General features: G+C 43.5%; 1 long non-coding RNA gene across 1 annotated transcript; it reads right to left on the reverse strand.

Annotated features, from left to right (window-relative positions):
* Window positions 1-217: 217 nt before the first annotated feature.
* LOC129138916 (uncharacterized) lies at window positions 218-10460 on the reverse strand. Its single transcript, XR_008542151.2, has 4 exons — window positions 10207-10460; window positions 9777-9977; window positions 4588-4672; window positions 218-1006 (listed from the first exon to the last, which is right to left on the reverse strand). It is a non-coding gene; the product is annotated as an uncharacterized LOC129138916 (long non-coding RNA).
* Window positions 10461-12542: the final 2082 nt, after the last annotated feature.

Below are 12542 nucleotides of genomic sequence, written 5' to 3' on the forward strand. Positions count from 1 at the left end.
CTCCCAATCAACACTGATTTCATTAAGAAGTCTAAATGTGTTTTTCCCTTTAAATTTACATATTCTGTTTAGAAAACCCTAAGATTACTAGAAGTTTTAAAAGATATAGCAACACCTTTTATACAAAAAGTTGGAAATTATGTTTTTGCTAGCAATGAGAAAATGTTGAAAAAGATAGCAATGAGTAGATAATTAATAATCAGGGAAAATCATAGTTCTGAGAATGCATTATATTACTAGAGCTACCATAAAAAATTACCACATTTTGAATGGCTTTTAAAAACATATTTTTTTCTTCATTCTGGAAGCCAAAAGTCTGAAGTCAGTACGTTGCCAGACCTCTGAGATTTCTAGAGAAGAATTCTTCCATGCCCTTCCCAGCTTCTTGTTTTGGCCAGTAATCCTTGGCATTCATCAGCTTGTAGCTGTATCGCTTCAGCATCTACCTTTGTAGTCACATGGCTGTCTTCCCTCTGTGTGTGTCTCAGTGTCTCTAAATGTCTCTTTCTTTATAATGATACTAGACATTAAATTTAGGGCATACCCTAATCTAGTGTGACTTTACCTTAATTTGATTATACTTGAAAAATTTACATTTCCAAATACAGAAACAGTCACAGGTCCTCAGCGTTATTATTTCAACATAGTTTTTGTTTGTTTTTTAGAAAATTCAACCAACTGCAGGGTTATTATCAAATAAGTATTGGAATTTTGACACAAATTCCTACAAACCAAAGCTTCTACTAAAATAAATAAATAACAATGAGATAATAAGTTAACGAATGTATTACTCAGGTAAACCACCATATCTCATGAGATTAGCGGTTTACCTAAGTAATGCAGTCATGAGATTAGCGGTTTACCTAAGTAAATAACTCCAAAGAAATTATCTTCCTAACCACAACTAGGATAGTTTTTAGATTAGGCATATCCTCTGTCCTGCTGATGTTTTAGCTTTTCTTTGCTGTTCAGTCTTCTGGAGTTGAAAATACTTTAGGGGCCTCATCTGTTAAGGAAAACAAAAATAAAATGGTCAGTGAATCAGAGTCATTTTCCTACTTCAAATGACTGGATTCTGAGCTTCTCCATTATCTCAAGGTTTGCTGAGGTGGAGGGCTTAGCATCCAAACAACATGCAAATGCATACTGTGAAACACTAAGCTTCTTTCTTCTTGGAAACACCACTGGGAAGGAAAAAAGGGAGTTTCTCTATAATGGCAAATAACTTTGCTACAAAGGATATGTGAAATCAAAGAGATTTCACTCCACTCTCATAGCCTTCAGCACTGGAAATATGTGCTGACATGCAGACCAGCTCTCAGTTCTGAAACACTGGACCCTCTAGGAGACTGGCTAACTATAGAAAGTACTAAAGTTGAAAGTCCTTTTACATGGCCTCTTTAAACACACATTAGTTTTGTTGTTGTTGTTTGTTTCTTAAGGCCACCATGTTTTATTAATTTTACTCCACTCTGTGCAATAATTTTCAAGGAAATATCAATATGGAGTTCACTTGGTGTAATATTTATTTACAGCCACAAAAAATTCCAAATTGTGGATGTTTTACAACTTAAGGCTCTTTGTTACCTTTGATAATGGTTTTGCCACTTTATATATAATATTTTATTACTGTTAAAAAATTCAGCCTGATTAATTTTAGGGTCAAGAATCTATTATTAGAATTTGAATCATTTATATGATTATGTGACACAATCCTGTTGTATTTTTCTTTAACCCATTTTATGGACTCACTTTATTCTCCTCATTTGCATTACTGTAGCCTTCCTCTAAAAGCAAATAAGTTTACAAATGGATCCCAAATTGTTTTTGGTTTTTATTTCCTCACAGGTGTTTTTAGCTCCATTCTTTCATTATTAGTTCATTTTTTCAACAAGCATTATCACAAACTATATAATTGTCATATTGAACTTTATGCCATTTTTCAACTGACTCCCTATCTTCTAATACACCAACATGAAATTCATATTTGCTTCAAAACCTTCTACTGGTCCCCCAAGTACTCACCATTATTGAATTAGTTATTAATACTTTTGATTTATGCATGTTTACCTTCCATTACACTAACTTCTTTTCAAAGGTCCTGTTCAGAAAATTTTTCTCAAATAATATCTGAACATAAAAATGAAAGTTCCTTCAAAATAATTCCTGTTTACAACTTCGCCCTTCTATATGGCTTTTAGTTTCTTCATCTGTAAAATGAGTGATCAGATCATTACTATTTGAGTCTATTACATCTTTTGCAGCCTTTTAAACTTGACACGAGCACTATTTGCTAAGTTACTATTAATTAATATCACAAAAACTCAGTTAGAAATTACATTTGATATAAGGCCAGGTGTGGTGACTCTCACCTGTAATGCCAGCACTTTGGGAGGCTGAGGCAGGCAGATCACAAGGATAGGAGTTGGAGACCAGCCTGGCTAACATGGTGAAACCCCATCTCTACAAAAAACACAAAAAATTAGCCAGGTGTGGTGGCGGACACCTGTAGTCTCAGCTGCTCAGGGTGCTGAGGCAGGAGAATGGCGTGGAGCCGGGAGGCAGAGCTTGCAGTGAGCCAAGATTGCACCACTGAACTCCAGCCTGGGTGAGAGATTAAGACTCCATCTCAAAAAAAAAAAAAAAGTACATTTGATATAGTAATATACTTATTTAATCATATTTGATAATGTTACACAAATATTTAAAGTAAAAATGTATAGATAAATTTAATAAGTAAGAATACATAATTTTCCAAAAAAAAAAAAAACCACATACATTTGAAGACCTTAACTTACACCCTTTGACCTCATATTGTGTCCAGGATTGGTGGGTTCTTGGTCTCACTGACTTCAAGAATGAAGCCGTGGACCCTCGCGGTGAGTGTTACAGTTCTTAAGGAGGTGTGTCTGGAGTTGTTTGTTCCTCCCAGTGGGTTCATGGTCTTGCTGGCTTCAGGAGTGAAGCTGCAGACCTTCACGGTGAGTGTTACAGCTCATAAGGGCAGTGTGGACTCAAAGAATGAGCAGTAGCAAGATTTATTGCAAACAGCGCAAGAATAAAGCTTCCACACTGTGGAAGGGGACATGAGTGGGTTGCCATTGCTGCCTCCAGCTGTCTGTTTTTATTCTTTTATCTGGCCCCACCCACATCCTGCTGATTGGTCCATTTTACAGAGAGCAGAGTGGTCTGTTTTGACAGGGTGCTGACTGGTGTGTGTACAATCCCTGAACTAGACACAAAGGTTCTCCATGTCCCCACTAGATTAGCTAGATACAGAGTGTCAACACAAAGGTTCTCCAAGTCCCCACCACAGTAGCTAGATACAGAGTATCAATTGGTGCATTCACAAACCTTGAGCTAGACACAGGCTGCTGATTGGTGTTTTTATAAAACTTGAGCTAGATACAGAGTTCCGACTGGTGTATTTAAAATCCCTTAGCTAGACACAAAGGTTTTCCAAGTCCCCACCAGAGTCAGGAGCCCAGCTGGCTTCACCCAGTGGATCCCGCACTGGGGCTGCAAGTGGAGCTGCCTGCCAGTCCCATTCTATGCATCTGCACCCCTCAGCCCTTGGGTGGTCAATGGGACTGATCACTGTGGAGCAGGGTGCAGCACTCGTTGGGGAGGCTTGGGCTGTATAGGAGCCCATGAAGTGGTGGGAGGGAGGCTCAGGCATGGTGGGATGCAGGTCTTGAGCCCTACCCCCCAGGGCGGCAGCGAAGGCCCAGTGAGAAATCGAGTGCAGCACTGGTGGGCCAGCACTGCTGGTGGACCCAGTACACTCTCCGCAGATGCTGGCCTGGGTGCTAAGCTCCTCATTGCCTGGGGCCAGCAGGGCCAGCAGGCCACTCCAAGTGAAGGATCCACCAAGCCCATGCCCACCCGGAACTCCAGCTGGCCTGCAAGCACCGCGTGCAGCCCTGGTTGCCACTCATGCCTCTCCCTCCATGCCTCCCTGCAAGCTGAGGGAGCCAGCTCTGGCCTTGGCCAGCCCAGATAGGGGCTTCCACAGTGCAGCATCAGGTTGAAGGGCTCCTCAAGTGCTGCCAAAGTGGGAGCCCAGGAAAAGGAGGTGCCAAGAGTGAGCAAGGGCTGCCAGCATGCTGTCACCTCTCAATCCCCCCTTTAAACAGGACACCCCAACTGCTGTTGGGAATTTGGCTGATGACTGCTCTAGCTACTTCCTGCTGGATAGGGGCAAAGAAGGGGCCATGCAGTTGTAGTGTCCTCCAGAGGGGAGCTCTCCAGGCCAGGGGAAGTGCCAGCAGGTTGGTCCAGGTGTCCTCAGTAGAAGTTGCTAGTTGAACTCATTTGGGGTTCCATTTGTAAGACCATCTGTAGCTTGATGGCCTCTATCCGGAAGAAACAAATTTGACAAGCAGGTTAAAAATACCAGGTCCAAAGGCAAGTAACAGCAAGATGGCTGCCATGGTACCTAGAAAGGGGAGAAACCATGTTGCCCAAATCCAGAGGTTGGTATAAAAATTTGAAAGATGTTGTCTGATTTCAGAAGACTTTTCCTGTAAATGCCAGGTGGCATCTTGTACTATCCCTTACTGGTTAGTGTAAAAACAACACTCTTACCCTGAGAAGGTGCAGAGTCCTTCTTTTTCAGCAGTGAGGAGGTCTAGGCCTCAGCAGTTTTGAAGAGTCACTGCTCCCAAAGAGTCTATTTGGGATTGTAAAGTAAGAATAGATTTAGTTATTTCTTGCAAACTATCTGAGAAATCCTTTGAGAGTATGTGGTAATAGGATAATGAAGTTGATAAATCAGCTATTCCATTTCCTGTAGCAGTAGCCATTCCTAACCCTATAAGTAGGAGTATTAGTTCTATGGCTCTGTGCTGACAGACTTGAGCTTTGAGGGGTACTGATAAGGTCTGATTTCCTGGGGCATTGTTAATGTTGGGACTTAGAAAGGCTAAGGTGCTGGTGCCAGTCCAGTTAGTGGGGAGGCAGATATAGGTCGATGTTCCACCTAATAAGAATATGCCTTGGCTGAGTAGACAGAACTTTACCCTGGCTTTTAAAGGAATGGGATATACTGCTTTTTTCTTTACTGCTTCCATCTCTCTCTTTCTCACTTCAACTTCTTCTTTGTCTCTTCCTCTCTTTTTAATTCTCTCTTTGACTTTCTCTCTCTCTGTCTCTTTGTCTTTTTGTCTCCTTCTCTTTGTCTCTCTGTTTCTTCCTCCCTCTCTCTCTTTCTCTGACTTTCTCTTTCCTTCTTGCTGGTCTTTCTCTACCTCTGCCAGCCACTTATGCTGCTATTCTCCCCTCTTCTTCCCATTTTGATGGCTTTGGCAGTGTAAGAGTGCCACCTCCTTGTGTTTTTGCATTGCATGCAATAACTCTATAATTTCCTCGTGGTATTTAATGGCGGTTCCCCCAGAGGTTAGGAACTTCCTCTCTTTCCAAATTGCAGCATGGGAATGTACGATTAGATAAACATACTTGCTATCTGTATAAACATTTATTATTTTTCTCTTTCCCAGTTCTAAGGCTTAGGTAAGTGCCACTAGTTCCGCTAACAGGGCACTGGTACCTGGGGGAAGAGGCTTACTTTCAAGTATGGTTACATAACTAACTGTGGCATAACCTGCCCTTTGTATCCCATTCTCCACAAATGAACTTCCATTGGTATATATGTTAAGGTCAGGATTAGTTAAGGTGACTTCTAAAAGATCATCTCGGGTGGCATAATTCTGGACTATAATTTGTTGGCAGTCATGCTCAATTGGTTCCCCATCCTCTGGGAGTAAAGTGTCAGGGTCTAGGGCCATGGATGTGTGTATTTGAAGCACTGATCCCTCAAGGAGTAGTGCCTGGTATCTAACTAGGCATTTGTCTGATAGCCATAAACTTCCTTTGGCACCTAGTATATCACTTACTTCATGAGTAGTCCAGGCAGTGAGATCCTTTCCTTGTATTATTTTGATAGCCTCCGACACTAAGACGGCCACTGCTGCAACTACCGTTAAACAGGGAGGGCAGCCTTTTGCTACTATATCAATTTCCTTACTTAGGTATGCCACTGGTTGTCAGGTTGTCCCATGAGTCTGAGTAAGGACTCCAAGAGATATCTCATCTCTCTCTGTGACATATAAAGAGAAGTTTTGTCCTATGGGGAGGCTTAAAATTGGAGTTTGTATTAGGGCCTGCTTTAAGGTTTTGAAGGCTGTTTCTGCATCTGGTTACCATTCTACTAGATGAGTATTTGCCTTCTGGGTTTCCTTGATTAGAGTATAGAGGAGGCTGGCTATCTTGCTGTATCTGGGGATCCATAGCTGGCAAAAGTTGGTGATTCCAAGGAATGCCCTCGACTGTTTTAATGTCTTAGGGCAAGGATAAGCCAGTATAGGCTGTATTCATTCCTTAGTGAGGGCCCTGGTCCTTCTGGCTATGATTAGGCCTAGATATTTCACCTGCTGTAGGCAAAGCTGGGCCTTAGACCTAGACACCTTGTAGTCTCGATTAGCTAGAAAGTTCAAGAGATCTAGAGTAGCCTGCTGGCCCAAGGTTTCCGAATTGGTAGCCAAAAGTAAATCATCCATATATTGAAGGACCAGAGTGCTTGGACTTGAGAAGTGGCCTAGACCTTGGGCTAGGCCCTGATCTTGGGCTAGGCCCTAGGCTAGGGCCTGACCAAACATATAAGGGCTATCCCTAAACCCTTGGGGCAAGACTATCCACGTAAGTTGGGATGTGTGGTCTGTGGAATCCTCAAAGGCAAAGAGGAACTGGGAGTCAGAGTGCAGGGGAATACAGAAGAAGGCATCCTTGAGGTCCAGAACTGTGAACCATTCTGCTTCCTCTGGTATTTGAGAGAGCAGGGTATAGGGGTTGGGGACAACTGGTTACAGAGGAATTACTGCGCCAATGATGAGTCTAAGATCTTGCACTAGTCTCCACTGACCATTCTGTTTTTGTAATCCTAGAATTGGTGTATTGCAGGGACTGTTGAATTTCCTTACTAAGACTTGAGCTTTCAACTATTTAAAAATATTCTGTAATCCTTTATGAGCTTCAGGCCTTAAAGGATATTGCCTTTGATAAGGAAAAGTGGTGGCATCTTTTAACCTGATTTGTATCGTGCAGGGATTTTTTGCCCTTCCAAATTGTCCTTCCAATGCCCAGACTTCAGGGTTGATTCCCTCCTCAAGTCAGGGACAACAAATGGGTAACTTGTTCCCCATATTCATGTAGGTAATAGCTCCAGTCTTGGCTAATATATCTCTCCCTAATAAGGGTGTAGGACTTTCAGGCATAACAAGAAAGGCATGAGAAAAGAGCAAAGTCTCCCAATTACAACTGAGGAGGTGGGAGAAATACCTGGTTACAGGCTGTCCCAGGATTCCTCGGATGGTAACAGACTTTGAGGACAGTCGTCCAGGACAGGAGATTAACACTGAGAAGGCTGTGCCAGTATCCAGGAGGAAGTTAATTTCCTGGCCCTCAATAGTTGAACATACCCGGGGCTCAGTGAGATTGATGACATGAGCTGGTGCTTGCCCAAGTTACCCTCAGTCCTATTGTTGGATCATCTGGTTTGGGGCTTCTGACCCAGGGAACCTTCATCCTCTGGGGCAGTGTACCTTCCAGTGATTGCCTTGGTATAGTGGACATGGATGAGGGGTCAGCTTGTTTCTCATCAGACAATGTTTTTTAAAGTGTCCTAGTAAACCCCACTGATAACAAACCCTACCAGTTGATTGGCCTGCTCCATTTTGTGTCCTCTCTGAACCACCAAGGTTTGTTTGTCTGAGGGCCATGACTAAGGCTGCAGGCTTTCTCTGATCTTGCTTTTCCTTTTGGGCCTGTTCCTCTTGGTCCTTCTTATAGAACAGTGAGGTTGCCTGGTTTAATAATGCCTCTAGATTTTGTTCAGTGTCTAGGGCTTGCTTTTGGAGTTTTCTCCTGGTATCTGTGACTGATTGAGTAATAAACATCTTTTAGAATCAATTGACCCTCGAGTGATTCAGGTGACAGGGGAGTATAATTTCTGAGGGCTTCCTGTAGCCACTCGAGGAAGGCAGAAGGATTTTCTTCCTTTCCCTGAGTTATGGTGGACATCATTGAATAATTCATGGGCGTTTTTCTAATTCTCCTTTGTCCTTCTAGAACAGAAGTCAACAGATGTTTCTGACTCCGGTCCCCATGATCTCAGCCAAGGTCCCGTGGGGATCCATACTAGAGATGGCTTGCTGACAAGTAGGGAATTTTTTCCTTTCTTCAGCTGTCATTCAATCATTTACTTGGCTAAGATACCAGGTATCTCCAAACTCTTGGGCTGCAGCTAAAGCCACATTCTTTTCATTAAAGGCCAGGGTTGAATTTAACAGTAGCATGACATCTCTCCAAGTGAGGTCAAAGGTTTGCCCTAGACCCTGTAGGACATCTATGTACCTATCAGGATCGTCTGAAAACTTCCCCAGGTCTGCCTTGACCTGTTTTAAATCAGAGAGGGAGAAGGGGACAAGTACCCAGGTTGGGCCAAATTCTCCTCCTCCTACAGCTTGAAGGGGACATAACCAATAGCCCGGGGGTTTTTGTGGTCCTTTGGAGATTTCTTTGCTTGTTTCCTTCTGGGCAGGGGAGATTAGAGGAGGCTTATCATTAATAGGAAGGGGAGTTATAGGGAGACTAGGATATGGAGGTAAGCTGAGAGGTCCTCCTGTGGGATGTAAATTGTAAGCTCTGCATAGTTGTGTATTCTCCCTCAGTGAAAAGAAAGCTCGGACATAAGGTATTTCCCTCCATTTGCCTTCCCTCTTACACAAAAGGTCAGGATGCAGGATAGTATTGTAATTTCTACTTCCCTCAGGTGGCCATTTTTCCCCATCAGAGAGAGAATATTGGGGCCAAGCCATACTGCAGAAAAAAATGAGCCACCTCTTTTTCAGGGTTTGTGGGTCAAATTGATCCCAATGGCTTAGGATTCATTTCGAGGGTGAGCCTGTTGAATCCTGAGTGTTTCCCATCTGAAAGACAAAAATGACTGTGGTTTTGGTTTGTTTTGTTTCTTCCCCTGCCCAAGAACCTGCAATGGTCCCTGGAACCTGCTGATTGGAATAGTTGCACTCACTGATGCAGCAGCAGAAACAACCCCTGCCCAAGAACCCACAATGGTCTCTGGACCCAGCTGATTGGAATAGTTGCACTCACAGATGCAGCAGCAGAAACACTAATTTTCCTCCCAGACCACATGGAGGATTGAGGAAGGTCAGATTTAGTGGCACTTACCAATGCATTCTTGGAAACCTGCACCTTTGCCTCTCCTCATAGACCACAAGGAGTACTGACTGAGAAAAATCGGATTTAGTGTCCCTTACTGACACATTCTTGAAAACCTGTTAGAGTCCTAAGCATTCACCTATTAGTATTGGGACTTTACTCCTGTCCTATAAAGATGTTATGCTCCAAAAATGAAGTGGAGGGCCATACCCTGAGGGAGGGAAGGGATCTCCAAGGTTGGAAGAGTGACACCTTTTGTCCTCACTTATATGAATAGGAAGGATACAATTTCTGAGGCTCCCCATATCCTAGCTTCAGGAATAGCTTTTGTTAGGCCTGTTAGTCTGAGGAGGGATCCTAAAATTCCAGGTAGTCCCCACTATGATGCGGCTTCGGGCAAAAATTATGTCTTTCTGATTGGTGTGCCCAGGTGCCTAAAGAAGGTAACAGAGTCTTGGAGTTTATACTATAAATCATTCTTACAGGAGAAACTAGAAAAGCACCAGAGACAGGTAGCAATTTTTAGAAGTGAAACTAACCTTGGAGAAGAGAGGTAAGAGGAAGTTTGTCTGGCAGGCATTAGGACCCAGGGGTCAAGCGTCAGGATAGATAGGATAGATGGGCGAGTCTTGCTTGGGTGACATGCCTTTGAGAGTTCTGCTCATGGCTGCAGGGTCAACAAACTTGTTGTCGGGAACCCAGAGCTGCATGGCTTTCCTCTCTGTTGACTCTGGCTCAACCTAGAAGTACAGGAAAAGTGGAAGCTGGTTCTAGACAAACCAATTGTTCCAACTCCGAACAGTTGTGGGTGTTAGAAAGCCCTTTCCCAGAAAGCCTGACACCCGTGTCTTTAGTCCAGCAGCCACACTAGTCTCTTTTAACTGGCCAACAGGTGCCCGGTATTTAGCCCCTGAATTCTAAGGGAAGATAGGACAGAATAGCAAGTGAAAGGGGCCCGATGGTACTCACCGCTTGGCAATAGGTGATTGTCTTGCCACTTAGCTATAGGCAATGGTCTCACCACTTGGTGATAGGTGATTGTTGTCCATTCCTCCTGGTGGTTTCATTGTCTTGCTGGCTTCAGGAGTGAAGCTGCAGACTTTCATGGTGAGTGTTACAGCTCATAAAGTCAGTGTGGACACAAACAGTGAGCAGTAGCAAGATTTATCGCAAGGAGCAAAAGAACAAAGCTTCCACAGTGTGGAAGGGGACCTGAGCGGGTTGCCACTGCTGGCTCAGGCATCCTGATTTCATTCTCTTATCTGGCCCCACCCACGTCCTGCTGATTGGTCCATTTTACAGAGAGCCGAGTGATCTGTTTTGACAGGGTGCTGACTGGTGCGTTTACAATCCTTGAGCTAGACACAAAGGTTCTCCGTGCCCCCACTAGATTAGCTAGATAAAGAGTGTTGACACAAACATTCTCCAAGTCCCTACCAGAGTAGCAAGACACAGAGTGTCGATTGGTGCATTCACAAACCCTGAGCTAGACACAAGGTGATGATTGGTGTGTTTACGAAGCTTGAGCTAGATACAGAGTTCCGATTGGTGTATTTACAATCCCTTAGCTAGATGTAGAGGTTGTCCAAGTCCCCACCAGAGTAGCCAGATACAGTGTCAATTGGTGCATTCACAAACCTTGAGGTAGACACAGTGTGCTGATTGTTGTGTTTACAAACCTTGAGCTAGATACAGAGTGCCAATTGGTATATTTGCAATCCCTTAGCTAGACATAAAAGTTCTCCAAGTCCCCACCACAGTCAGGAGCCCAGCTGGCTTCACCCAGTGGATCCCACACCAGGGTCACATGTGGAGTTGCCTGACAGTCCTGCACCATGCACCTGCCCTCCTCAGCCCTTTGGTGGTCGATGGGACTGGTCGCCTTGGAGCAGGGAGTGGTGCTCATTGGGGAGGCTCGGGCTGCACAGGAGCCCATGGAAGGTTGCGGGGAGGCTCAGGCATGACAGGCTACAGGTCCTAAGCCCTGTCCTGCAGGGAGGCAGCTAAGGCCCTGTGAGAAATCGAGTGCAGCACATGTGGGCCAACAGTGCTGGGGGACCCAGTACACCCTCCGCAGCCACTGGGCCAGGTGCTAAGCTCCTCATTGCCTGGGGCCAGCAGGGCCAGCTGGCCACTCTGAGTGTGGGACCTGCCAAGCCCACACCCACCCGGAAGTCCAGCTGGCCCACAAGAACCGCTTGCAGCCCCGGTTGCCGCTCATGCCTCTCCCTCCACACCTCCCTGCAAACTGAGGGAGCCAGCTCTGGCCTTGGCCAGCCCAGAAAGGGGCTCCGATAGCGCAGTGGTGGGCTGAAGGGCTTCTCAAGTGCTGCCAAAGTGGGAGCCTAGGCAGAGGAGGCACTGAGAGTGAGCTAGGGCTGTAAGGGCTGCCCGCACACTGTCACCTCTCAATATGTTGCTAGCCTGCAGCTAAGGGTACATTATTCAGTTTGAGTTTCATGTTAAAACAAGTGAATAATTTTTGTTAGTTGTAATTGATGAGTGATGGGCAATTTTATTTTTAGAGCCAAATGGAAAAAAGGGATAGCATCTGAGTAGAAAGAATCCAGGCCCAAAACGAAAAAAAAATGCCTGTAATGTGTAAAACAAGAAAATCTACAAAATTTGTTTTATTTTTTCCTTCTATTTCCTTCTATTGTTGTGTGAACAAAGGGAATCAGGGTATCTTGGAGGAGAGGAACAAATGGGAAAGGCTCAGATATGTAGGTTGATGAGAATATGAGTAATGCTGAAAATACAATGAATAAATAAACATTGAAAATATCCATTATTAGCATAATGGTTGCAATAAATACTTAAAATAAGTATTTATAATGCAGAAAATTTTTCAGCATCTGAACTAAATAAAATATGTTGTACTTTATGGTAATCTGAAACCAGACCGTCAGTCCAAAAGCGACACTAGTGACAGTATAGGAATTAATAGTAATCAATATCCAATCCATGTTTAAGTATATGAATTAGGTCTTATTAAAGCTAATGGAGGAGAAAAAGTGAGGGAAATATTCAGTTCTACTTATTTCCTAGAGAGATCTTGCTAAATAAGATGTATCTGCTTAACTTGTAATATTGCTTATGTTCAATTGTTTAATTAAAATACTAATTTTTAAATAAGACAGATGAGTCTCATTAATATCTTGTATCTCACACACATATCTAACCCTTACATTTTCTAATCATGTAATGTGATGGGGACCACTGGTGATAGTAAACAAATTTATTAATTCATTAAATCAATCATATCAAATCAACAAAAATGTATTATTTATCTAGATGTTGTCAGA

This window comes from Pan troglodytes, chromosome Y, assembly GCF_028858775.2.
Source record: "Pan troglodytes isolate AG18354 chromosome Y, NHGRI_mPanTro3-v2.0_pri, whole genome shotgun sequence".
Classification (NCBI taxonomy): domain Eukaryota; kingdom Metazoa; phylum Chordata; class Mammalia; order Primates; family Hominidae; genus Pan; species Pan troglodytes.